The following is a 23,418-nucleotide window of genomic DNA, read 5'->3' as shown; positions in this document are numbered from 1 at the left end:
TAAGTCTGAAAGTACCCTAGATTGCCTTCGTTGGAACTTTTTACCAGAAATCTAAAAGCGCATGGTTGTCGTAAATAATGGATAGCGCTTGCAAAGAGCTTTCAAATGCACATAAACACGACCTATTTCGGATAATCCAGTCAAGAAATATGACCTTTAAAATTTGAACCATTTTCGATGTAATGTGCTAATAAATCGTAGATATCTGCCCGTATGCTTGTCTACGACCATACCACGATGAACAGACCTGTTCTCGTCCGATCACGGAAGTTAAGCATCGTCGGGCCGGGATAGTACTTGGATGGGGGACCGCCTGGGAACTCCTGATGTCGTAGGCTATTGACTTTTTCACGTTAAAATATTTATCATTACGACTGTGACGTATCTTTTTTACGCAATAGCCGCTGAGTAAATGAAGTAAGGGACGTGATTAGAAGTTTCTTTCCATTCAAAACGGCTACGATCTGGCTGCAATAAATGCGCCACGTCGCAAATGAATGGATTACGAGCGTCAGACAAAGAAAATGGCGATGTAGTTAATTTGCTAATTAACTTTGTCATATAAAAATTAAGTCTGAAAGTACCCTAGATTGCCTTCGTTGGCACTTTTTACCGGAAGTCTTAAAGCGCATGGTTGTCGTAAATAATGGATAGCGCTTGAAAAGAGCTTTCAAATGCACATAAACACGACCTATTTCGGATAATCTAGTCAAGAAATATGACCTTTAAAGTTTGAACCATTTTCGATGTAATGTGCTAATAAATCGTAGATATCTGCTTGTATGCTTGTCTACGACCATACCACGATGAACACACCTGTTCTCGTCCGATCACGGAAGTTAAGCATCGTCGGGCCGGGATAGTACTTGGATGGGGGACCGCCTGGAAACTCCCGGTGTCGTAGGCTATTGACTTTTTCACGTTAAATTATTTATCATTACGACTGTGACGTATCTTTTTTACGCAATAGCCGCTGAGTAAATCAAGTAAGGGACGTGATTAGAAGTTTCTTTCCCTTCAAAACGGCTACGATCTGGCTGCAATAAATGCGCCACGTCGCAAATGAATGGATTACGAGCGTCAGACAAAGAAAATGGCGATGTAGTTAATTTGCTAAATAACTTTGTCATATGAAAATTAAGTCTGAAAGTACCCTAGATTGCCTTCGTTGGAACTTTTTACCGGAAATCTTAAAGCGCACGGTTGTCGTAAATAATGGATAGCGCTTGAAAAGAGCTTTCAAATGCACATAAACACGACCTCTTCGTATAATCCAGTCAAGAAATATGACCTTTAAAGTTTGAACCATTTTCGATGTAATGTGCTAATAAATCGTAGATATCTGCCCGTATGCTTGTCTACGACCATACCACGATGAACACACCTGTTCTCGTCCGATCACGGAAGTTAAGCATCGTCGGGCCGGGATAGTACTTGGATGGGGGACCGCCTGGGAACTCCCGGTGTCGTAGGCTATTGACTTTTTCACGTTAAATTATTTATCATTACGACTGTGACGTATCGTTTTTACGCAATAGCCGCTGAGAAAATCAATTAAGGGACGTGATGAAAAGTTTCTTTCCCTTCAAAACGGCTACGATATGGTTGCAATAAATGCGCCACGTCGCAAATGAATGGATTACGAGCGTCAGACAAAGAAAATGGCGATGTAGTTAATTTGCTAATTAACTTTGTCATATGAAAATTAAGTCTGAAAGTACCCTAGATTGACTTCGTTGGAACTTTTTACCGGAAATCTTAAAGCGCATGATTGTCGTAAATAATGGGTAGCTCTTGAAAAGAGATTTCAAATGCACATAAACACGACCTATTTCGGATAATCCAGTCAAGAAATATGACCTTTATAGTTTGAACCATATTCGATGTAATGTGCTAATAAATCGTAGATATCTGCCCGTATGCTTGTCTACGACCATACCACGATGAACACACCTGTTCTCGTCCGATCACGGAAGTTAAGCATCGTCGGGCCGGGATAGTACTTGGATGGGGGGCCGCCTGGGAACTCCCGGTGTCGTAGGCTATTGACTTTTTCACGTTAAATTATTTATCATTACGACTGTGACGTATCTTTTTTACGCAATAGCCGCTGAGTAAATCAAGTAAGAGACGTGATTAGAAGTTTCTTTCCCTTCAAAACGGCTACAATCTGGCTGCAATAAATGCGCCACGTCGCAAATGAATAGATTACGAGCGTCAGACAAAGAAAATGGCGATGTAGTTAATTTGCTAATTAACTTTGTCATATGAAAATTAAGTCTGAAAGTACCCTAGATTGCCTTCGTTGGAACTTTTTACCGGAAATCTTAAAGCGCATGGTTGTCGTAATTAATGGATAGCGCTTGAAAAGAGCTTTCAAATGCACATAAACACGACCTATTTCGGATGATCCAGTCAAGAAATATGACCTTTAAAGTTTAAACCATTTTCGATGTAATGTGCTAATAAATCGTAGATATCTGCCCGTTTGTTTGTCTACGACCATACCACGATGAACACACCTGTTCTCGTCCGATCACGGAAGTTAAGCATCGTCGGGCCGGGATAGTACTTGAATGGGGGACCGCCTGGGAACTCCCGGTGTCGTAGGCTATTGACTTTTTCACATTACATTATTTATCATTATGACTGTGACGTATCTTTTTTACGCAATAGCCGCTGAGTAAATCAAGTAAGGGACATGATTAGAAGTTGCTTTCCCTTCAAAACGGCTACAATCTTGCTGCAGTAAATGCGCTACGTCGCAAATGAATGGATTACGAGCATCAGACAAAGAAAATGGCGATGTAGTTGCTTTGCTAAATAACTTTGTCATATGAAAATTAAGTCTGCAAGTACCCTAGATTGCCTTCGTTGGAACTTTTTACCGGAAATCTTAAAGCGCATTACTGTCGTACAGAATCGATAGCGCTTAAAAAGAGCTTTCAAATGCACATAAACACGACCTATTTCCGATCACCCAGTCAAGAAATATGACCTTTAAAATTTGAACCATTTTCGATGTAATGTGCTAATAAATCGTAGATATCTGCCCGTATGCTTGTCTACGACCATACCACGATGAACACACCTGTTCTCGTCCGATCACGGAAGTTAAGCATCGTCGGGCCGGGATAGTACTTGGATGGGACACCGCCTGGGAACTCCCGGTGTCGTAGGCTATTGACTTTTTCACGTTACATTATTTATCATTACGACTGTGACGTATCTTTTTTACGCTATAGCCGCTGAGTAAATCAAGTAAGGGACGTGATTAGAAGTTTCTTTCCCTCAAAACGGCTACGATCTGGCTGCAATAAATGCGCCACGTCGCAAATGAATGGATTACGAGCGTCAGACAAAGAAAATGGCGATGTAGTTAATTTGCTAATTAACTTTGTCATATAAAAATTAAATCTGAAAGTACCCTATATTGCCTTCGTCGGAACTCTTTACCGGAAATCTTAAAGCGCATGGTTGTCGTAAATAATGGGTAGCTCTTGAAAAGAGATTTCAAATGCACATAAACACGACCTATTTCGGATAATCCAGTCAAGAAATATGACCTTTAAAGTTTGAACCCTTTTCGATGTAATGTGCTAATAAATCGTAGATATCTGCCCGTATGCTTGTCTACGACCATACCACGATGAACACACCTGTTCTCGTCCGATCACGGACGTTAAGCATCGTCGGGCCGGGATAGTACTTGGATGGCGGACCGCCTGAAAACTCCCAGTGTCGTAGGCTATTGACTTTTTCACGTTAAATTATTTATCATTACGACTGTGACGTATCTTTTTTACGCAATGGCCGCTGAGTAAATCAAGTAAGGGACGTGATTAGAAGTTTCTTTCCATTCAAAACGGCTACGATCTGGCTGCAATAAATGCGCCACGTCGCAAATGAATGGATTACGAGCGTCAGACAAAGAAAATGGCGATGTAGTTAATTTGCTAATTAACTTTGTCATATGAAAATTAAGTCTGAAAGTACCCTAGATTGCCTTCGTTGGAACTTTTTACCAGAAATCTTAAAGCGCATGGTTTTCGTAAATAATGGATAGCGCTTGCAAAGAGCTTTCAAATGCACATAAACGCGACCTATTTCGGATAATCCAGTCAAGAAATATGACCTTTAAAATTTGAACCATTTTCGATGTAATGTGCTAATAAATCGTAGATATCTGCCCGTATGCTTGTCTACGACCATACCACGATGAACACACCTGTTCTCGTCCGATCACGGAAGTTAAGCATCGTCGGGCCGGGATAGTACTTGGATGGGGGACCGCCTGGGAACTCCCGATGTCGTAGGCTATTCACTTTTTCACGTTAAAATATTTATCATTACGACTGTGACGTATCTTTTTTACGCAATAGCCGCTGAGTAAATGAAGTAAGGGACGTGATTAGAAGTTTCTTTCCATTCAAAACGGCTACGATCTGGCTGCAATAAATGCGCCACGTCGCAAATGAATGGATTACGAGCGTCAGACAAAGAAAATGGCGATGTAGTTAATTTGCTAATTAACTTTGTCATATGAAAATTAAGTCTATAAGTGCCCTAGATTGCCTTCGTTGGAACTTTTTACCAGAAATCTTAAAGCGCATGGTTTTCGTAAATAATGGATAGCGCTTGCAAAGAGCTTTCAAATGCACATAAACGCGACCTATTTCGGATAATCCAGTCAAGAAATATGACCTTTAAAATTTGAACCATTTTCGATGTAATGTGCTAATAAATCGTAGATATCTGCCCGTATGCTTGTCTACGACCATACCACGATGAACACACCTGTTCTCGTCCGATCACGGAAGTTAAGCATCGTCGGGCCGGGATAGTACTTGGATGGGGGACCGCCTGGGAACTCCCGATGTCGTAGGCTATTCACTTTTTCACGTTAAAATATTTATCATTACGACTGTGACGTATCTTTTTTACGCAATAGCCGCTGAGTAAATGAAGTAAGGGACGTGATTAGAAGTTTCTTTCCATTCAAAACGGCTACGATCTGGCTGCAATAAATGCGCCACGTCGCAAATGAATGGATTACGAGCGTCAGACAAAGAAAATGGCGATGTAGTTAATTTGCTAATTAACTTTGTCATATAAAAATTAAGTCTGAAAGTACTCTAGATTGCCTTCGTTGGCACTTTTTACCGGAAGTCTTAAAGCGCATGGTTGTCGTAAATAATGGATAGCGCTTGAAAAGAGCTTTCAAATGCACATAAACACGACCTATTTCGGATAATCTAGTCAAGAAATATGACCTTTAAAGTTTGAACCATTTTCGATGTAATGTGCTAATAAATCGTAGATATCTGCTTGTATGCTTGTCTACGACCATACCACGATGAACACACCTGTTCTCGTCCGATCACGGAAGTTAAGCGTCGTCGGGCCGGGATAGTACTTGGATGGGGGACCGCCTGGAAACTACCGGTGTCGTAGGCTATTGACTTTTTCACGTTAAATTATTTATCATTACGACTGTGACGTATCTTTTTTACGCAATAGCCGCTGAGTAAATCAAGTAAGGGACGTGATTAGAAGTTTCTTTCCCTTCAAAACGGCTACGATCTGGCTGCAATAAATGCGCCACGTCGCAAATGAATGGATTACGAGCGTCAGACAAAGAAAATGGCGATGTAGTTAATTTGCTAAATAACTTTGTCATATGAAAATTAAGTCTGAAAGTACCCTAGATTGCCTTCGTTGGAACTTTTTACCGGAAATCTTAAAGCGCACGGTTGTCGTAAATAATGGATAGCGCTTGAAAAGAGCTTTCAAATGCACATAAACACGACCTCTTCGTATAATCCAGTCAAGAAATATGACCTTTAAAGTTTGAACCATTTTCGATATAATGTGCTAATAAATCGTAGATATCTGCCCGTATCCTTGTCTACGACCATACCACGATGAACACAACTGTTCTCGTCCGATCAGGGACGTTAAGCATCGTCGGGCCGGGATAGTACTTGGATGGCGGACCGCCTGAAAACTCCCAGTGTCGTAGGCTATTGACTTTTTCACGTTAAATTATTTATCATTACGACTGTGACGTATCTTTTTTACGCAATGGCCGCTGAGTAAATCAAGTAAGGGACGTGATTAGAAGTTTCTTTCCATTCAAAACGGCTACGATCTGGCTGCAATAAATGCGCCACGTCGCAAATGAATGGATTACGAGCGTCAGACAAAGAAAATGGCGATGTAGTTAATTTGCTAATTAACTTTGTCATATGAAAATTAAGTCTGAAAGTACCCTAGATTGCCTTCGTTGGAACTTTTTACCAGAAATCTTAAAGCGCATGGTTGTCGTAAATAATGGATAGCGCTTGCAAAGAGCTTTCAAATGCACATAAACACGACCTATTTCGGATAATCCAGTCAAGAAATATGACCTTTAAAATTTGAACCATTTTCGATGTAATGTGCTAATAAATCGTAGATATCTGCCCGTATGCTTGTCTACGACCATACCACGATGAACACACCTGTTCTCGTCCGATCACGGAAGTTAAGCATCGTCGGGCCGGGATAGTACTTGGATGGGGGACCGCCTGGGAACTCCTGATGTCGTAGGCTATTGACTTTTTCACGTTAAAATATTTATCATTACGACTGTGACGTATCTTTTTTACGCAATAGCCGCAGAGTAAATGAAGTAAGGGACGTGATTAGAAGTTTCTTTCCATTCAAAACGGCTACGATCTGGCTGCAATAAATGCGCCACGTCGCAAATGAATGGATTACGAGCGTCAGACAAAGAAAATGGCGATGTAGTTAATTTGCTAATTAACTTTGTCATATAAAAATTAAGTCTGAAAGTACCCTAGATTGCCTTCGTTGGCACTTTTTACCGGAAGTCTTAAAGCGCATGGTTGTCGTAAATAATGGATAGCGCTTGAAAAGAGCTTTCAAATGCACATAAACACGACCTATTTCGGATAATCTAGTCAAGAAATATGACCTTTAAAGTTTGAACCATTTTCGATGTAATGTGCTAATAAATCGTAGATATCTGCTTGTATGCTTGTCTACGACCATACCACGATGAACACACCTGTTCTCGTCCGATCACGGAAGTTAAGCATCGTCGGGCCGGGATAGTACTTGGATGGGGGACCGCCTGGAAACTCCCGGTGTCGTAGGCTATTGACTTTTTCACGTTAAATTATTTATCATTACGACTGTGACGTATCTTTTTTACGCAATAGCCGCTGAGTAAATCAAGTAAGGGACGTGATTAGAAGTTTCTTTCCCTTCAAAACGGCTACGATCTGGCTGCAATAAATGCGCCACGTCGCAAATGAATGGATTACGAGCGTCAGACAAAGAAAATGGCGATGTAGTTAATTTGCTAAATAACTTTGTCATATGAAAATTAAGTCTGAAAGTACCCTAGATTGCCTTCGTTGGAACTTTTTACCGGAAATCTTAAAGCGCACGGTTGTCGTAAATAATGGATAGCGCTTGAAAAGAGCTTTCAAATGCACATAAACACGACCTCTTCGTATAATCCAGTCAAGAAATATGACCTTTAAAGTTTGAACCATTTTCGATGTAATGTGCTAATAAATCGTAGATATCTGCCCGTATGCTTGTCTACGACCATACCACGATGAACACACCTGTTCTCGTCCGATCACGGAAGTTAAGCATCGTCGGGCCGGGATAGTACTTGGATGGGGGACCGCCTGGGAACTCCCGGTGTCGTAGGCTATTGACTTTTTCACGTTAAATTATTTATCATTACGACTGTGACGTATCTTTTTTACGCAATAGCCGCTGAGAAAATCAATTAAGGGACGTGATTAAAAGTTTCTTTCCCTTCAAAACGGCTACGATATGGCTGCAATAAATGCGCCACGTCGCAAATGAATGGATTACGAGCGTCAGACAAAGAAAATGGCGATGTAGTTAATTTGCTAATTAACTTTGTCATATGAAAATTAAGTCTGAAAGTACCCTAGATTGACTTCGTTGGAACTTTTTACCGGAAATCTTAAAGCGCATGGTTGTCGTAAATAATGGGTAGCTCTTGAAAAGAGATTTCAAATGCACATAAACACGACCTATTTCGGATAATCCAGTCAAGAAATATGACCTTTATAGTTTGAACCATATTCGATGTAATGTGCTAATAAATCGTAGATATCTGCCCGTATGCTTGTCTACGACCATACCACGATGAACACACCTGTTCTCGTCCGATCACGGAAGTTAAGCATCGTCGGGCCGGGATAGTACTTGAATGGGGGGCCGCCTGGGAACTCCCGGTGTCGTAGGCTATTGACTTTTTCACGTTAAATTATTTATCATTACGACTGTGACGTATCTTTTTTACGCAATAGCCGCTGAGTAAATCAAGTAAGAGACGTGATTAGAAGTTTCTTTCCCTTCAAAACGGCTACAATCTGGCTGCAATAAATGCGCCACGTCGCAAATGAATAGATTACGAGCGTCAGACAAAGAAAATGGCGATGTAGTTAATTTGCTAATTAACTTTGTCATATGAAAATTAAGTCTGAAAGTACCCTAGATTGCCTTCGTTGGAACTTTTTACCGGAAATCTTAAAGCGCATGGTTGTCGTAATTAATGGATAGCGCTTGAAAAGAGCTTTCAAATGCACATAAACACGACCTATTTCGGATGATCCAGTCAAGAAATATGACCTTTAAAGTTTAAACCATTTTCGATGTAATGTGCTAATAAATCGTAGATATCTGCCCGTTTGTTTGTCTACGACCATACCACGATGAACACACCTGTTCTCGTCCGATCACGGAAGTTAAGCATCGTCGGGCCGGGATAGTACTTGAATGGGGGACCGCCTGGGAACTCCCGGTGTCGTAGGCTATTGACTTTTTCACATTACATTATTTATCATTATGACTGTGACGTATCTTTTTTACGCAATAGCCGCTGAGTAAATCAAGTAAGGGACATGATTAGAAGTTGCTTTCCCTTCAAAACGGCTACAATCTTGCTGCAATAAATGCGCTACGTCGCAAATGAATGGATTACGAGCATCAGACAAAGAAAATGGCGATGTAGTTGCTTTGCTAAATAACTTTGTCATATGAAAATTAAGTCTGCAAGTACCCTAGATTGCCTTCGTTGGAACTTTTTACCGGAAATCTTAAAGCGCATTACTGTCGTACAGAATCGATAGCGCTTAAAAAGAGCTTTCAAATGCACATAAACACGACCTATTTCCGATCACCCAGTCAAGAAATATGACCTTTAAAATTTGAACCATTTTCGATGTAATGTGCTAATAAATCGTAGATATCTGCCCGTATGCTTGTCTACGACCATACCACGATGAACACACCTGTTCTCGTCCGATCACGGAAGTTAAGCATCGTCGGGCCGGGATAGTACTTGGATGGGACACCGCCTGGGAACTCCCGGTGTCGTAGGCTATTGACTTTTTCACGTTACATTATTTATCATTACGACTGTGACGTATCTTTTTTACGCTATAGCCGCTGAGTAAATCAAGTAAGGGACGTGATTAGAAGTTTCTTTCCCTCAAAACGGCTACGATCTGGCTGCAATAAATGCGCCACGTCGCAAATGAATGGATTACGAGCGTCAGACAAAGAAAATGGCGATGTAGTTAATTTGCTAATTAACTTTGTCATATAAAAATTAAATCTGAAAGTACCCTATATTGCCTTCGTCGGAACTCTTTACCGGAAATCTTAAAGCGCATGGTTGTCGTAAATAATGGGTAGCTCTTGAAAAGAGATTTCAAATGCACATAAACACGACCTATTTCGGATAATCCAGTCAAGAAATATGACCTTTATAGTTTGAACCATATTCGATGTAATGTGCTAATAAATCGTAGATATCTGCCCGTATGCTTGTCTACGACCATACCACGATGAACACACCTGTTCTCGTCCGATCACGGAAGTTAAGCATCGTCGGGCCGGGATAGTACTTGGATGGGACACCGCCTGGGAACTCCCGGTGTCGTAGGCTATTGACTTTTTCACGTTACATTATTTATCATTACGACTGTGACGTATCTTTTTTACGCTATAGCCGCTGAGTAAACAAGTAAGGGACGTGATTAGAAGTTTCTTTCCCTCAAAACGGCTACGATCTGGCTGCAATAAATGCGCCACGTCGCAAATGAATGGATTACGAGCGTCAGACAAAGAAAATGGCGATATAGTTAATTTGCTAATTAACTTTGTCATATAAAAATTAAATCTGAAAGTACCCTATATTGTCTTCGTCGGAACTCTTTACCGGAAATCTTAAAGCGCATGGTTGTCGTAAATAATGGGTAGCTCTTGAAAAGAGATTTCAAATGCACATAAACACGACCTATTTCGGATAATCCAGTCAAGAAATATGACCTTTATAGTTTGAACCATATTCGATGTAATGTGCTAATAAATCGTAGATATCTGCCTGTATGCTTGTCTACGACCATACCACGATGAACACACCTGTTCTCGTCCGATCACGGAAGTTAAGCATCGTAGGGCCGGGATAGTACTTGGATGGGGGACCGCCTGGGAACTCCCGGTGTCGTAGGCTATTGACTTTTTCACGTTAAATTATTTATCATTACGACTGTGACGTATCTTTTTTACGCAATGGCCGCTGAGTAAATCAAGTAAGAGACGTGATTAGAAGTTTCTTTCCCTTCAAAACGGCTACAATCTGGGTGCAATAAATGCGCCACGTCGCAAATGAATAGATTACGAGCGTCAGACAAAGAAAATGGCGATGTAGTTAATTTGCTAATTAACTTTGTCATATGAAAATTAAGTCTGAAAGTACCCTAGATTGCCTTCGTTGGAACTTTTTACCGGAAATCTTAAAGCGCATGGTTGTCGTAATTAATGGATAGCGCTTGAAAAGAGCTTTCAAATGCACATAAACACGACCTATTTCGGATGATCCAGTCAAGAAATATGACCTTTAAAGTTTAAACCATTTTCGATGTAATGTGCTAATAAATCGTAGATATCTGCCCGTTTGTTTGTCTACGACCATACCACGATGAACACACCTGTTCTCGTCCGATTACGGAAGTTAAGCATCGTCGGGCCGGGATAGTACTTGAATGGGGGACCGCCTGGGAACTCCCGGTGTCGTAGGCTATTGACTTTTTCACGTTACATTATTTATCATTACGACTGTGACGTATCTTTTTTACGCAATAGCCGCTGAGTAAATCAAGTAAGGGACGTGATTAGAAGTTTCTTTCCCTTCAAAACGGCTACGATCTGGCTGCAATAAATGCGCCACGTCGCAAATGAATAGATTACGAGCGTCAGACAAAGAAAATGGCGATGTAGTTAATTTGCTAATTAACTTTGTCATATGAAAATTAAGTCTAAAAGTACCCTAGATTGCCTTCGTTGGAACTTTTTACCGGAAATCTTAAAGCGCATGGTTGTCGTAATTAATGGATAGCGCTTGAAAAGAGCTTTCAAATGCACATAAACACGACCTATTTCGGATGATCCAGTCAAGAAATATGACCTTTAAAGTTTAAACCATTTTCGATGTAATGTGCTAATAAATCGTAGATATCTGCCCGTTTGTTTGTCTACGACCATACCACGATGAACACACCTGTTCTCGTCCGATCACGGAAGTTAAGCATCGTCGGGCCGGGATAGTACTTGAATGGGGGACCGCCTGGGAACTCCCGGTGTCGTAGGCTATTGACTTTTTCACGTTACATTATTTATCATTACGACTGTGACGTATCTTTTTTACGCAATAGCCGCTGAGTAAATCAAGTAAGGGACGTGATTAGAAGTTTCTTTCCCTTCAAAACGGCTACGATATGGCTGCAATAAATGCGCCACGTCGCAAATGAATGGATTACGAGCGTCAGACAAAGAAAATGGCGATGTAGTTAATTTGCTAATTAACTTTGTCATATGAAAATTAAGTCTGAAAGTACCCTAGATTGACTTCGTTGGAACTTTTTACCGGAAATCTTAAAGCGCATGGTTGTCGTAAATAATGGGTAGCTCTTGAAAAGAGATTTCAAATGCACATAAACACGACCTATTTCGGATAATCCAGTCAAGAAATATGACCTTTATAGTTTAAACCATATTCGATGTAATGTGCTAATAAATCGTAGATATCTGCCCGTATGCTTGTGTACGACCATACCACGATGAACACACCTGTTCTCGTCCGATCACGGAAGTTAAGCATCGTCGGGCCGGGATAGTACTTGGATGGGGGACCGCCTGGGAACTCCCGATGTCGTAGGCTATTGGCTTTTTCACGTTAAAATATTTATCATTACGACTGTGACGTATCTTTTTTACGCAATAGCCGCTGAGTAAATGAAGTAAGGGACGTGATTAGAAGTTTCTTTCCATTCAAAAGGGCTAAGATCTGGCTGCAATAAATGCGCCACGTCGCAAATGAATGGATTACGAGCGTCAGACAAAGAAAATGGCGATGTAGTTAATTTGCTAATTAACTTTGTCATATAAAAATTAAGTCTGAAAGTACCCTAGATTGCCTTCGTTGGAACTTTTTACCGGAAGTCTTAAAGCGCATGGTTGTCGTAAATAATGGATAGCGCTTGAAAAGAGCTTTCAAATGCACATAAACACGACCTATTTCGGATAATCCAGTCAAGAAATATGACCTTTAAAGTTTGAACCATTTTCGATGTAATGTGCTAATAAATCGTAGATATCTGCCCGTATGCTTGTCTACGACCATACCACAATGAACACACCTGTTCTCGTCCGATCACGGAAGTTAAGCATCGTCGGGCCGGGATAGTACTTGGATGGCGGACCGCCTGGGAACTCCCGGTGTCGTAGGCTATTGACTTTTTCACGTTAAATTATTTATCATTACGACTGTGACGTATCTTTTTTACGCAATGGCCGCTGAGTAAATCAAGTAAGGGACGTGATTAGAAGTTTCTTTCCATTCAAAACGGCTACGATCTGGCTGCAATAAATCCGCCACGTCGCAAATGAATGGATTACGAGCGTCAGACAAAGAAAATGGCGATGTAGTTAATTTGCTAATTAACTTTGTCATATGAAAATTAAGTCTGAAAGTACCCTAGATTGCCTTCGTTGGAACTTTTTACCGGAAATCTTAAAGCGCATGGTTGTCGTAAATAATAGATAGCGCTTGCAAAGAGCTTTCAAATGCACATAAACACGACCTATTTCGGATAATCCAGTCAAGAAATATGACCTTTAAAATTTGAACCATTTTCGATGTAATGTGCTAATAAATCGTAGATATCTGCCCGTATGCTTGTCTACGACCATACCACGATGAACACACCTGTTCTCGTCCGATCACGGAAGTTAAGCATCGTCGGGCCGGGATAGTACTTGGATGGGGGACCGCCTGGGAAATCCCGATGTCGTAGGCTATTGACTTTTTCACGTTAAAATATTTATCATTACGACTGTGACGTATCTTTTTTACGCAATAGCCGCTGAGTAAATGAAGTAAGGGACGTGATTAGAAGTTTCTTTCCATTCAAAACGGCTACGATCTGGCTGCAATAAATGCGCCACGTCGCAAATGAATGGATTACGAGCGTCAGACAAAGAAAATGGCGATGTAGTTAATTTGCTAATTAACTTTGTCATATAAAAATTAAGTCTGAAAGTACCCTGGATTGCCTTCGTTGGAACTTTTTACCGGAAGTCTTAAAGCGCATGGTTGTCGAAAATAATGGATAGCGCTTGAAAAGAGCTTTCAAATGCACATAAACACGACCTATTTCGGATAATCCAGTCAAGAAATATGACCTTTAAAGTTTGAACCATTTTCGATGTAATGTGCTAATAAATCGTAGATATCTGCCCGTATGCTTGTCTACGACCATACCACGATGAACACACCTGTTCTCGTCCGATCACGGAAGTTAAGCATCGTCGGGCCGGGATAGTACTTGGATGGGGGACCGCCTGGGAACTCCCGGTGTCGCAGGCTATTGACTTTTTCACGTTAAATTATTTATCATTACGACTGTGACATATCTTTTTTACGCAATAGCCGCTGAGTAAATCAAGTAAGAGACGTGATTAGAAGTTTCTTTCCCATCAAAACGGCTACAATCTGGCTGCAATAAATGCGCCACGTCGCAAATGAATAGATTACGAGCGTCAGACAAAGAAAATGGCGATGTAGTTAATTTGCTAATTAACTTTGTCATATGAAAATTAAGTCTGAAAGTACCCTAGATTGCCTTCGTTGGAACTTTTTACCGGAAATCTTAAAGCGCATGGTTGTCGTAATTAATGGATAGCGCTTGAAAAGAGCTTTCAAATGCACATAAACACGACCTATTTCGGATGATCCAGTCAAGAAATATGACCTTTAAAGTTTAAACCATTTTCGATGTAATGTGCTAATAAATCGTAGATATCTGCCCGTATGCTTGTCTACGACCATACCACGATGAACACACCTGTTCTCGTCCGATCACGGAAGTTAAGCATCGTCGGGCCGGGATAGTACTTGGATGGGGGACCGCCTGGGAACTCCCGGTGTCGCAGGCTATTGACTTTTTCACGTTAAATTATTTATCATTACGACTGTGACATATCTTTTTTACGCAATAGCCGCTGAGTAAATCAAGTAAGAGACGTGATTAGAAGTTTCTTTCCCATCAAAACGGCTACAATCTGGCTGCAATAAATGCGCCACGTCGCAAATGAATAGATTACGAGCGTCAGACAAAGAAAATGGCGATGTAGTTAATTTGCTAATTAACTTTGTCATATGAAAATTAAGTCTGAAAGTACCCTAGATTGCCTTCGTTGGAACTTTTTACCGGAAATCTTAAAGCGCATGGTTGTCGTAATTAATGGATAGCGCTTGAAAAGAGCTTTCAAATGCACATAAACACGACCTATTTCGGATGATCCAGTCAAGAAATATGACCTTTAAAGTTTAAACCATTTTCGATGTAATGTGCTAATAAATCGTAGATATCTGCCCGTTTGTTTGTCTACGACCATACCACGATGAACACACCTGTTCTCGTCCGATCACGGAAGTTAAGCATCGTCGGGCCGGGATAGTACTTGAATGGGGGACCGCCTGGGAACTCCCGGTGTCGTAGGCTAATGACTTTTTCACATTACATTATTTATCATTATGACTGTGACGTATCTTTTTTACGCAATAGCCGCTGAGTAAATCAAGTAAGGGACATGATTAGAAGTTGCTTTCCCTTCAAAACGGCTACAATCTTGCTGCAATAAATGCGCTACGTCGCAAATGAATGGATTACGAGCATCAGACAAAGAAAATGGCGATGTAGTTGCTTTGCTAAATAACTTTGTCATATGAAAATTAAGTCTGCAAGTACCCTAGATTGCCTTCGTTGGAACTTTTTACCGGAAATCTTAAAGCGCATTACTGTCGTACAGAATCGATAGCGCTTAAAAAGAGCTTTCAAATGCACATAAACACGACCTATTTCCGATCACCCAGTCAAGAAATATGACCTTTAAAATTTGAACCATTTTCGATGTAATGTGCTAATAAATCGTAGATATCTGCCTGTATGCTTGTCTACGACCATACCACGATGAACACACCTGTTCTCGTCCGATCACGGAAGTTAAGCATCGTCGGGCCGGGATAGTACTTGGATGGGACACCGCCTGGGAACTCCCGGTGTCGTAGGCTATTGACTTTTTCACGTTACATTATTTATCATTACGACTGTGACGTATCTTTTTTACGCTATAGCCGCTGAGTAAATCAAGTAAGGGACGTGATTAGAAGTTTCTTTCCCTCAAAACGGCTACGATCTGGCTGCAATAAATGCGCCACGTCGCAAATGAATGGATTACGAGCGTCAGACAAAGAAAATGGCGATGTAGTTAATTTGCTAATTAACTTTGTCATATAAAAATTAAATCTGAAAGTACCCTATATTGCCTTCGTCGGAACTCTTTACCGGAAATCTTAAAGCGCATGGTTGTCGTAAATAATGGGTAGCTCTTGAAAAGAGATTTCAAATGCACATAAACACGACCTATTTCGGATAATCCAGTCAAGAAATATGACCTTTATAGTTTGAACCATATTCGATGTAATGTGCTAATAAATCGTAGATATCTGCCCGTATGCTTGTCTACGACCATACCACGATGAACACACCTGTTCTCGTCCGATCACGGAAGTTAAGCATCGTCGGGCCGGGATAGTACTTGGATGGGGGACCGCCTGGGAACTCCCGGTGTCGTAGGCTATTGACTTTTTCACGTTAAATTATTTATCATTACGACTGTGACGTATCTTTTTTACGCAATGGCCGCTGAGTAAATCAAGTAAGAGACGTGATTAGAAGTTTCTTTCCCTTCAAAACGGCTACAATCTGGGTGCAATAAATGCGCCACGTCGCAAATGAATAGATTACGAGCGTCAGACAAAGAAAATGGCGATGTAGTTAATTTGCTAATTAACTTTGTCATATGAAAATTAAGTCTGAAAGTACCCTAGATTGCCTTCGTTGGAACTTTTTACCGGAAATCTTAAAGCGCATGGTTGTCGTAATTAATGGATAGCGCTTGAAAAGAGCTTTCAAATGCACATAAACACGACCTATTTCGGATGATCCAGTCAAGAAATATGACCTTTAAAGTTTAAACCATTTTCGATGTAATGTGCTAATAAATCGTAGATATCTGCCCGTTTGTTTGTCTACGACCATACCACGATGAACACACCTGTTCTCGTCCGATCACGGAAGTTAAGCATCGTCGGGCCGGGATAGTACTTGAATGGGGGACCGCCTGGGAACTCCCGGTGTCGTAGGCTAATGACTTTTTCACATTACATTATTTATCATTATGACTGTGACGTATCTTTTTTACGCAATAGCCGCTGAGTAAATCAAGTAAGGGACATGATTAGAAGTTGCTTTCCCTTCAAAACGGCTACAATCTTGCTGCAATAAATGCGCTACGTCGCAAATGAATGGATTACGAGCATCAGACAAAGAAAATGGCGATGTAGTTGCTTTGCTAAATAACTTTGTCATATGAAAATTAAGTCTGCAAGTACCCTAGATTGCCTTCGTTGGAACTTTTTACCGGAAATCTTAAAGCGCATTACTGTCGTACAGAATCGATAGCGCTTAAAAAGAGCTTTCAAATGCACATAAACACGACCTATTTCCGATCACCCAGTCAAGAAATATGACCTTTAAAATTTGAACCATTTTCGATGTAATGTGCTAATAAATCGTAGATATCTGCCTGTATGCTTGTCTACGACCATACCACGATGAACACACCTGTTCTCGTCCGATCACGGAAGTTAAGCATCGTCGGGCCGGGATAGTACTTGGATGGGACACCGCCTGGGAACTCCCGGTGTCGTAGGCTATTGACTTTTTCACGTTACATTATTTATCATTACGACTGTGACGTATCTTTTTTACGCTATAGCCGCTGAGTAAATCAAGTAAGGGACGTGATTAGAAGTTTCTTTCCCTCAAAACGGCTACGATCTGGCTGCAATAAATGCGCCACGTCGCAAATGAATGGATTACGAGCGTCAGACAAAGAAAATGGCGATGTAGTTAATTTGCTAATTAACTTTGTCATATAAAAATTAAATCTGAAAGTACCCTATATTGCCTTCGTCGGAACTCTTTACCGGAAATCTTAAAGCGCATGGTTGTCGTAAATAATGGGTAGCTCTTGAAAAGAGATTTCAAATGCACATAAACACGACCTATTTCGGATAATCCAGTCAAGAAATATGACCTTTATAGTTTGAACCATATTCGATGTAATGTGCTAATAAATCGTAGATATCTGCCCGTATGCTTGTCTACGACCATACCACGATGAACACACCTGTTCTCGTCCGATCACGGAAGTTAAGCATCGTCGGGCCGGGATAGTACTTGGATGGGGGACCGCCTGGGAACTCCCGGTGTCGTAGGCTATTGACTTTTTCACGTTAAATTATTTATCATTACGACTGTGACGTATCTTTTTTACGCAATGGCCGCTGAGTAAATCAAGTAAGAGACGTGATTAGAAGTTTCTTTCCCTTCAAAACGGCTACAATCTGGGTGCAATAAATGCGCCACGTCGCAAATGAATAGATTACGAGCGTCAGACAAAGAAAATGGCGATGTAGTTAATTTGCTAATTAACTTTGTCATATGAAAATTAAGTCTGAAAGTACCCTAGAGTGCCTTCGTTGGAACTTTTTACCGGAAATCTTAAAGCGCATGGTTGTCGTAATTAATGGATAGCGCTTGAAAAGAGCTTTCAAATGCACATAAACACGACCTATTTCGGATGATCCAGTCAAGAAATATGACCTTTAAAGTTTAAACCATTTTCGATGTAATGTGCTAATAAATCGTAGATATCTGCCCGTTTGTTTGTCTACGACCATACCACGATGAACAAACCTGTTCTCGTCCGATCACGGAAGTTAAGCATCGTCGGGCCGGGATAGTACTTGAATGTGGGACCGCCTGGGAACTCCCGGTGTCGTAGGCTATTGACTTTTTCACGTTACATTATTTATCATTACGACTGTGACGTATCTTTTTTACGCAATAGCCGCTGAGTAAATCAAGTAAGGGACGTGATTAGAAGTTTCTTTCCCTTCAAAACGGCTACGATCTGGTTGCAATAAATGCGCCACGTCGCAAATGAATAGATTACGAGCGTCAGACAAAGAAAATGGCGATGTAGTTAATTTGCTAATTAACTTTGTCATATGAAAATTAAGTCTAAAAGTACCCTAGATTGCCTTCGTTGGAACTTTTTACCGGAAATCTTAAAGCGCATGGTTGTCGTAATTAATGGATAGCGCTTGAAAAGAGCTTTCAAATGCACATAAACACGACCTATTTCGGATGATCCAGTCAAGAAATATGACCTTTAAAGTTTAAACCATTTTCGATGTAATGTGCTAATAAATCGTAGATATCTGCCCGTTTGTTTGTCTACGACCATACCACGATGAACACACCTGTTCTCGTCCGATCACGGAAGTTAAGCATCGTCGGGCCGGGATAGTACTTGAATGGGGGACCGCCTGGGAACTCCCGGTGTCGTAGGCTATTGACTTTTTCACGTTACATTATTTATCATTACGACTGTGACGTATCTTTTTTACGCAATAGCCGCTGAGTAAATCAAGTAAGGGACGTGATTAGAAGTTTCTTTCCCTTCAAAACGGCTACGATATGGCTGCAATAAATGCGCCACGTCGCAAATGAATGGATTACGAGCGTCAGACAAAGAAAATGGCGATGTAGTTAATTTGCTAATTAACTTTGTCATATGAAAATTAAGTCTGAAAGTACCCTAGATTGACTTCGTTGGAACTTTTTACCGGAAATCTTAAAGCGCATGGTTGTCGTAAATAATGGGTAGCTCTTGAAAAGAGATTTCAAATGCACATAAACACGACCTATTTCGGATAATCCAGTCAAGAAATATGACCTTTATAGTTTGAACCATATTCGATGTAATGTGCTAATAAATCGTAGATATCTGCCCGTATGCTTGTGTACGACCATACCACGATGAACACACCTGTTCTCGTCCGATCACGGAAGTTAAGCATCGTCGGGCCGGGATAGTACTTGGATGGGGGACCGCCTGGGAACTCCCGATGTCGTAGGCTATTGGCTTTTTCACGTTAAAATATTTATCATTACGACTGTGACGTATCTTTTTTACGCAATAGCCGCTGAGTAAATGAAGTAAGGGACGTGATTAGAAGTTTCTTTCCATTCAAAAGGGCTACGATCTGGCTGCAATAAATGCGCCACGTCGCAAATGAATGGATTACGAGCGTCAGACAAAGAAAATGGCGATGTAGTTAATTTGCTAATTAACTTTGTCATATGAAAATTAAGTCTGAAAGTACCCTAGATTGCCTTCGTTGGAACTTTTTACCGGAAATCTTAAAGCGCATGGTTGTCGTAAATAATAGATAGCGCTTGCAAAGAGCTTTCAAATGCACATAAACACGACCTATTTCAGATAATCCAGTCAAGAAATATGACCTTTAAAATTTGAACCATTTTCGATGTAATGTGCTAATAAATCGTAGATATCTGCCCGTATGCTTGTCTACGACCATACCACAATGAACACACCTGTTCTCGTCCGATCAAGGAAGTTAAGCATCGTCGGGCCTGGATAGTACTTGGATGGCGGACCGCCTGGGAACTCCCGGTGTCGTAGGCTATTGACTTTTTCACGTTAAATTATTTATCATTACGACTGTGACGTATCTTTTTTACGCAATGGCCGCTGAGTAAATCAAGTAAGGGACGTAATTAGAAGTTTCTTTCCATTCAAAAGGGCTACGATCTGGCTGCAATAAATGCGCCACGTCGCAAATGAATGGATTACGAGCGTCAGACAAAGAAAATGGCGATGTAGTTAATTTGCTAATTAACTTTGTCATATGAAAATTAAGTCTGAAAGTACCCTAGATTGACTTCGTTGGAACTTTTTACCGGAAATCTTAAAGCGCATGGTTGTCGTAAATAATGGGTAGCTCTTGAAAAGAGATTTCAAATGCACATAAACACGACCTATTTCGGATAATCCAGTCAAGAAATATGACCTTTAAAGTTTGAACCATTTTCGATGTAATGTGCTAATAAATCGTAGATATCTGCCCGTATGCTTGTCTACGACCATACCACAATGAACACACCTGTTCTCGTCCGATCAAGGAAGTTAAGCATCGTCGGGCCTGGATAGTACTTGGATGGCGGACCGCCTGGGAACTCCCGGTGTCGTAGGCTATTGACTTTTTCACGTTAAATTATTTATCATTACGACTGTGACGTATCTTTTTTACGCAATGGCCGCTGAGTAAATCAAGTAAGGGACGTAATTAGAAGTTTCTTTCCATTCAAAACGGCTACGACCTGGCTGCAATAAATCCGCCACGTCGCAAATGAATGGATTACGAGCGTCAGACAAAGAAAATGGCGATGTAGTTAATTTGCTAATTAACTTTGTCATATGAAAATTAAGTCTGAAAGTACCCTAGATTGCCTTCGTTGGAACTTTTTACCGGAAATCTTAAAGCGCATGGTTGTCGTAAATAATAGATAGCGCTTGCAAAGAGCTTTCAAATGCACATAAACACGACCTATTTCAGATAATCCAGTCAAGAAATATGACCTTTAAAATTTGAACCATTTTCGATGTAATGTGCTAATAAATCGTAGATATCTGCCCGTATGCTTGTCTACGACCATACCACGATGAACACACCTGTTCTCGTCCGATCACGGAAGTTAAGCATCGTCGGGCCGGGATAGTACTTGGATGGGGGACCGCCTGGGAAATCCCGATGTCGTAGGCTATTGACTTTTTCACGTTAAAATATTTATCATTACGACTGTGACGTATCTTTTTTACGCAATAGCCGCTGAGTAAATGAAGTAAGGGACGTGATTAGAAGTTTCTTTCCATTCAAAACGGCTACGATCTGGCTGCAATAAATGCGCCACGTCGCAAATGAATGGATTACGAGCGTCAGACAAAGAAAATGGCGATGTAGTTAATTTGCTAATTAACTTTGTCATATAAAAATTAAGTCTGAAAGTACCCTAGATTGCCTTCGTTGGAACTTTTTACCGGAAGTCTTAAAGCGCATGGTTGTCGTAAATAATGGATAGCGCTTGAAAAGAGCTTTCAAATGCACATAAACACGACCTATTTCGGATAATCCAGTCAAGAAATATGACCTTTAAAGTTTGAACCATTTTCGATGTAATGTGCTAATAAATCGTAGATATCTGCCCGTATGCTTGTCTACGACCATACCACGATGAACACACCTGTTCTCGTCCGATCACGGAAGTTAAGCATCGTCGGGCCGGGATAGTACTTGGATGGGGGACCGCCTGGGAACTCCCGGTGTCGCAGGCTATTGACTTTTTCACGTTAAATTATTTATCATTACGACTGTGACGTATCTTTTTTACGCAATAGCCGCTGAGTAAATCAAGTAAGGGACGTGATTAGAAGTTTCTTTCCCTTCAAAACGGCTACGATCTGGCTGCAATAAATGCGCCACGTCGCAAATGAATGGATTACGAGCGTCAGACAAAGAAAATGGCGATGTAGTTAATTTGCTAATTAACTTTGTCATATGAAAATTAAGTCTGAAAGTACCCTAGATTGTCTTCGTTGGAACTTTTTACCGGAAATCTTAAAGCGCACGGTTGTCGTAAATAATGGATAGCGCTTGAAAAGAGCTTTCAAATGCACATAAACACGACCTATTTCGTATAATCCAGTCAAGAAATATGACCTTTAAAGTTTGAACCATTTTCGAGGTAATGTGCTAATAAATCGTAGATATCTGCCCGTATGCTTGTCTACGACCATACCACGATGAACACACCTGTTCTCGACCGATCACGGAAGTTAAGCATCGTCGGGCTGGGACAGTACTTGGATGGGGAACCGCCTGGGAACTCCCGGTGTCGTAGGCTATTGACTTTTTCACGTTAAATTATTTATCATTACGACTGTGACGTATCTTTTTTACGCAATAGCCGCTGAGTAAATCAAGTAAGAGACGTGATTAGAACTTTCTTTCCCTTCAAAACGGCTACAATCTGGCTGCAATAAATGCACCACGTCGCAAATGAATGAATTACGAGCGTCAGACAAAGAAAATGGCGATATAGTTAATTTGCTAATTAACTTTGTCATATGAAAATTAAGTCTGAAAGTACCCTAGATTGCCTTCGTTGGAACTTTTTACCGGAAATCTTAAAGCGCACGGTTGTCGTAAATAATGGATAGCGCTTGAAAAGGGCTTTCAAATGCACATAAACGCGACCTATTTCGGATAATCCAGTCAAGAAATATGACCTTTAAAGTTTGAACCATTTTCGATGTAATGTGCTAATAAATCGTAGATATCTGCCCGTATGCTTGTCTACGACCATACCACGATGAACACACCTGTTCTCGTCCGATCACGGAAGTTAAGCATCGTCGGGCCGGGATAGTACTTGGATGGGGGACCGCCTGGGAACTCCCGGTGTCGTAGGCTATTGACTTTTTCACGTTAAATTATTTATCATTACGACTGTGACGTATCTTTTTTACGCAATAGCCGCTGAGAAAATCAAGTAAGGGACGTGATTAAAAGTTTCTTTCCCTTCAAAACGGCTACGATATGGCTGCAATAAATGCGCCACGTCGCAAATGAATGGATTACGAGCGTCAGACAAAGAAAATGGCGATGTAGTTAATTTGCTAATTAACTTTGTCATATGAAAATTAAGTCTGAAAGTACCCTAGATTGTCTTCGTTGGAACTTTTACCGGAAATCTTAAAGCGCACGGTTGTCGTAATTAATGGATGGCGCTTGAAAAGAGC

At 40.8% G+C, this 23,418-nt stretch overlaps 39 non-coding genes and 2 pseudogenes across 39 annotated transcripts; all 41 read left to right on the top strand.

Moving 5' to 3' along the window:
- The first annotated feature begins 219 nt into the window (after nucleotides 1-219).
- LOC130617703 (5S ribosomal RNA) lies at nucleotides 220-338 on the top strand. The gene has a single exon (XR_008978779.1). It is a non-coding gene; the product is annotated as a 5S ribosomal RNA (ribosomal RNA).
- A 450-nt stretch (nucleotides 339-788) lies between these two features.
- LOC130616284 (5S ribosomal RNA) lies at nucleotides 789-907 on the top strand. The gene has a single exon (XR_008977367.1). It is a non-coding gene; the product is annotated as a 5S ribosomal RNA (ribosomal RNA).
- A 449-nt stretch (nucleotides 908-1,356) lies between these two features.
- Nucleotides 1,357-1,475, top strand: LOC130615305 (5S ribosomal RNA). Its single transcript, XR_008976394.1, has one exon. It is a non-coding gene; the product is annotated as a 5S ribosomal RNA (ribosomal RNA).
- Nucleotides 1,476-1,925: 450 nt separating this feature from the next.
- On the top strand, nucleotides 1,926-2,044 carry LOC130615942 (5S ribosomal RNA). Its single transcript, XR_008977028.1, has one exon. It is a non-coding gene; the product is annotated as a 5S ribosomal RNA (ribosomal RNA).
- Nucleotides 2,045-2,494: 450 nt separating this feature from the next.
- On the top strand, nucleotides 2,495-2,613 carry LOC130615662 (5S ribosomal RNA). Its single transcript, XR_008976750.1, has one exon. It is a non-coding gene; the product is annotated as a 5S ribosomal RNA (ribosomal RNA).
- A 450-nt stretch (nucleotides 2,614-3,063) lies between these two features.
- On the top strand, nucleotides 3,064-3,182 carry LOC130615840 (5S ribosomal RNA). The gene has a single exon (XR_008976927.1). It is a non-coding gene; the product is annotated as a 5S ribosomal RNA (ribosomal RNA).
- A 449-nt stretch (nucleotides 3,183-3,631) lies between these two features.
- Nucleotides 3,632-3,750, top strand: LOC130618416 (5S ribosomal RNA; annotated as a pseudogene).
- A 450-nt stretch (nucleotides 3,751-4,200) lies between these two features.
- On the top strand, nucleotides 4,201-4,319 carry LOC130616610 (5S ribosomal RNA). Its single transcript, XR_008977690.1, has one exon. It is a non-coding gene; the product is annotated as a 5S ribosomal RNA (ribosomal RNA).
- Nucleotides 4,320-4,769: 450 nt separating this feature from the next.
- Nucleotides 4,770-4,888, top strand: LOC130616608 (5S ribosomal RNA). The gene has a single exon (XR_008977689.1). It is a non-coding gene; the product is annotated as a 5S ribosomal RNA (ribosomal RNA).
- Nucleotides 4,889-5,338: 450 nt separating this feature from the next.
- Nucleotides 5,339-5,457, top strand: LOC130617320 (5S ribosomal RNA). The gene has a single exon (XR_008978397.1). It is a non-coding gene; the product is annotated as a 5S ribosomal RNA (ribosomal RNA).
- Nucleotides 5,458-5,906: 449 nt separating this feature from the next.
- Nucleotides 5,907-6,025, top strand: LOC130618762 (5S ribosomal RNA; annotated as a pseudogene).
- Nucleotides 6,026-6,475: 450 nt separating this feature from the next.
- LOC130616344 (5S ribosomal RNA) lies at nucleotides 6,476-6,594 on the top strand. Its single transcript, XR_008977426.1, has one exon. It is a non-coding gene; the product is annotated as a 5S ribosomal RNA (ribosomal RNA).
- Nucleotides 6,595-7,044: 450 nt separating this feature from the next.
- Nucleotides 7,045-7,163, top strand: LOC130616283 (5S ribosomal RNA). Its single transcript, XR_008977366.1, has one exon. It is a non-coding gene; the product is annotated as a 5S ribosomal RNA (ribosomal RNA).
- Nucleotides 7,164-7,612: 449 nt separating this feature from the next.
- Nucleotides 7,613-7,731, top strand: LOC130615304 (5S ribosomal RNA). Its single transcript, XR_008976393.1, has one exon. It is a non-coding gene; the product is annotated as a 5S ribosomal RNA (ribosomal RNA).
- Nucleotides 7,732-8,181: 450 nt separating this feature from the next.
- On the top strand, nucleotides 8,182-8,300 carry LOC130616388 (5S ribosomal RNA). The gene has a single exon (XR_008977470.1). It is a non-coding gene; the product is annotated as a 5S ribosomal RNA (ribosomal RNA).
- Nucleotides 8,301-8,750: 450 nt separating this feature from the next.
- Nucleotides 8,751-8,869, top strand: LOC130615661 (5S ribosomal RNA). The gene has a single exon (XR_008976749.1). It is a non-coding gene; the product is annotated as a 5S ribosomal RNA (ribosomal RNA).
- A 450-nt stretch (nucleotides 8,870-9,319) lies between these two features.
- Nucleotides 9,320-9,438, top strand: LOC130615839 (5S ribosomal RNA). Its single transcript, XR_008976926.1, has one exon. It is a non-coding gene; the product is annotated as a 5S ribosomal RNA (ribosomal RNA).
- A 449-nt stretch (nucleotides 9,439-9,887) lies between these two features.
- On the top strand, nucleotides 9,888-10,006 carry LOC130615838 (5S ribosomal RNA). The gene has a single exon (XR_008976925.1). It is a non-coding gene; the product is annotated as a 5S ribosomal RNA (ribosomal RNA).
- A 448-nt stretch (nucleotides 10,007-10,454) lies between these two features.
- LOC130617545 (5S ribosomal RNA) lies at nucleotides 10,455-10,573 on the top strand. Its single transcript, XR_008978623.1, has one exon. It is a non-coding gene; the product is annotated as a 5S ribosomal RNA (ribosomal RNA).
- A 450-nt stretch (nucleotides 10,574-11,023) lies between these two features.
- Nucleotides 11,024-11,142, top strand: LOC130616662 (5S ribosomal RNA). Its single transcript, XR_008977743.1, has one exon. It is a non-coding gene; the product is annotated as a 5S ribosomal RNA (ribosomal RNA).
- A 450-nt stretch (nucleotides 11,143-11,592) lies between these two features.
- On the top strand, nucleotides 11,593-11,711 carry LOC130615660 (5S ribosomal RNA). Its single transcript, XR_008976747.1, has one exon. It is a non-coding gene; the product is annotated as a 5S ribosomal RNA (ribosomal RNA).
- A 450-nt stretch (nucleotides 11,712-12,161) lies between these two features.
- On the top strand, nucleotides 12,162-12,280 carry LOC130617650 (5S ribosomal RNA). The gene has a single exon (XR_008978726.1). It is a non-coding gene; the product is annotated as a 5S ribosomal RNA (ribosomal RNA).
- Nucleotides 12,281-12,730: 450 nt separating this feature from the next.
- LOC130617159 (5S ribosomal RNA) lies at nucleotides 12,731-12,849 on the top strand. The gene has a single exon (XR_008978237.1). It is a non-coding gene; the product is annotated as a 5S ribosomal RNA (ribosomal RNA).
- Nucleotides 12,850-13,299: 450 nt separating this feature from the next.
- Nucleotides 13,300-13,418, top strand: LOC130616508 (5S ribosomal RNA). Its single transcript, XR_008977590.1, has one exon. It is a non-coding gene; the product is annotated as a 5S ribosomal RNA (ribosomal RNA).
- Nucleotides 13,419-13,868: 450 nt separating this feature from the next.
- Nucleotides 13,869-13,987, top strand: LOC130616248 (5S ribosomal RNA). Its single transcript, XR_008977332.1, has one exon. It is a non-coding gene; the product is annotated as a 5S ribosomal RNA (ribosomal RNA).
- Nucleotides 13,988-14,437: 450 nt separating this feature from the next.
- Nucleotides 14,438-14,556, top strand: LOC130616247 (5S ribosomal RNA). Its single transcript, XR_008977330.1, has one exon. It is a non-coding gene; the product is annotated as a 5S ribosomal RNA (ribosomal RNA).
- Nucleotides 14,557-15,006: 450 nt separating this feature from the next.
- On the top strand, nucleotides 15,007-15,125 carry LOC130615659 (5S ribosomal RNA). The gene has a single exon (XR_008976746.1). It is a non-coding gene; the product is annotated as a 5S ribosomal RNA (ribosomal RNA).
- A 450-nt stretch (nucleotides 15,126-15,575) lies between these two features.
- LOC130615836 (5S ribosomal RNA) lies at nucleotides 15,576-15,694 on the top strand. Its single transcript, XR_008976922.1, has one exon. It is a non-coding gene; the product is annotated as a 5S ribosomal RNA (ribosomal RNA).
- A 449-nt stretch (nucleotides 15,695-16,143) lies between these two features.
- On the top strand, nucleotides 16,144-16,262 carry LOC130615303 (5S ribosomal RNA). The gene has a single exon (XR_008976392.1). It is a non-coding gene; the product is annotated as a 5S ribosomal RNA (ribosomal RNA).
- A 450-nt stretch (nucleotides 16,263-16,712) lies between these two features.
- Nucleotides 16,713-16,831, top strand: LOC130615658 (5S ribosomal RNA). The gene has a single exon (XR_008976745.1). It is a non-coding gene; the product is annotated as a 5S ribosomal RNA (ribosomal RNA).
- A 450-nt stretch (nucleotides 16,832-17,281) lies between these two features.
- LOC130615835 (5S ribosomal RNA) lies at nucleotides 17,282-17,400 on the top strand. Its single transcript, XR_008976921.1, has one exon. It is a non-coding gene; the product is annotated as a 5S ribosomal RNA (ribosomal RNA).
- Nucleotides 17,401-17,849: 449 nt separating this feature from the next.
- LOC130615301 (5S ribosomal RNA) lies at nucleotides 17,850-17,968 on the top strand. Its single transcript, XR_008976391.1, has one exon. It is a non-coding gene; the product is annotated as a 5S ribosomal RNA (ribosomal RNA).
- Nucleotides 17,969-18,418: 450 nt separating this feature from the next.
- Nucleotides 18,419-18,537, top strand: LOC130618024 (5S ribosomal RNA). The gene has a single exon (XR_008979099.1). It is a non-coding gene; the product is annotated as a 5S ribosomal RNA (ribosomal RNA).
- A 450-nt stretch (nucleotides 18,538-18,987) lies between these two features.
- Nucleotides 18,988-19,106, top strand: LOC130615657 (5S ribosomal RNA). Its single transcript, XR_008976744.1, has one exon. It is a non-coding gene; the product is annotated as a 5S ribosomal RNA (ribosomal RNA).
- A 450-nt stretch (nucleotides 19,107-19,556) lies between these two features.
- Nucleotides 19,557-19,675, top strand: LOC130617649 (5S ribosomal RNA). The gene has a single exon (XR_008978725.1). It is a non-coding gene; the product is annotated as a 5S ribosomal RNA (ribosomal RNA).
- Nucleotides 19,676-20,125: 450 nt separating this feature from the next.
- Nucleotides 20,126-20,244, top strand: LOC130618251 (5S ribosomal RNA). The gene has a single exon (XR_008979325.1). It is a non-coding gene; the product is annotated as a 5S ribosomal RNA (ribosomal RNA).
- A 450-nt stretch (nucleotides 20,245-20,694) lies between these two features.
- LOC130618250 (5S ribosomal RNA) lies at nucleotides 20,695-20,813 on the top strand. Its single transcript, XR_008979324.1, has one exon. It is a non-coding gene; the product is annotated as a 5S ribosomal RNA (ribosomal RNA).
- Nucleotides 20,814-21,263: 450 nt separating this feature from the next.
- LOC130616507 (5S ribosomal RNA) lies at nucleotides 21,264-21,382 on the top strand. The gene has a single exon (XR_008977589.1). It is a non-coding gene; the product is annotated as a 5S ribosomal RNA (ribosomal RNA).
- Nucleotides 21,383-21,832: 450 nt separating this feature from the next.
- Nucleotides 21,833-21,951, top strand: LOC130616246 (5S ribosomal RNA). The gene has a single exon (XR_008977329.1). It is a non-coding gene; the product is annotated as a 5S ribosomal RNA (ribosomal RNA).
- Nucleotides 21,952-22,401: 450 nt separating this feature from the next.
- On the top strand, nucleotides 22,402-22,520 carry LOC130617751 (5S ribosomal RNA). The gene has a single exon (XR_008978828.1). It is a non-coding gene; the product is annotated as a 5S ribosomal RNA (ribosomal RNA).
- A 450-nt stretch (nucleotides 22,521-22,970) lies between these two features.
- On the top strand, nucleotides 22,971-23,089 carry LOC130615300 (5S ribosomal RNA). The gene has a single exon (XR_008976390.1). It is a non-coding gene; the product is annotated as a 5S ribosomal RNA (ribosomal RNA).
- The last annotated feature ends 329 nt before the right edge of the window (nucleotides 23,090-23,418 follow it).

The sequence above is a fragment of the Hydractinia symbiolongicarpus genome, chromosome 11, assembly GCF_029227915.1.
Source record: "Hydractinia symbiolongicarpus strain clone_291-10 chromosome 11, HSymV2.1, whole genome shotgun sequence".
Taxonomy (NCBI): Eukaryota; Metazoa; Cnidaria; class Hydrozoa; order Anthoathecata; family Hydractiniidae; genus Hydractinia; species Hydractinia symbiolongicarpus.
The sequence above is the reverse complement of the archived record's forward strand: the minus strand, read 5'-3'. Positions and strand labels throughout refer to the sequence as shown.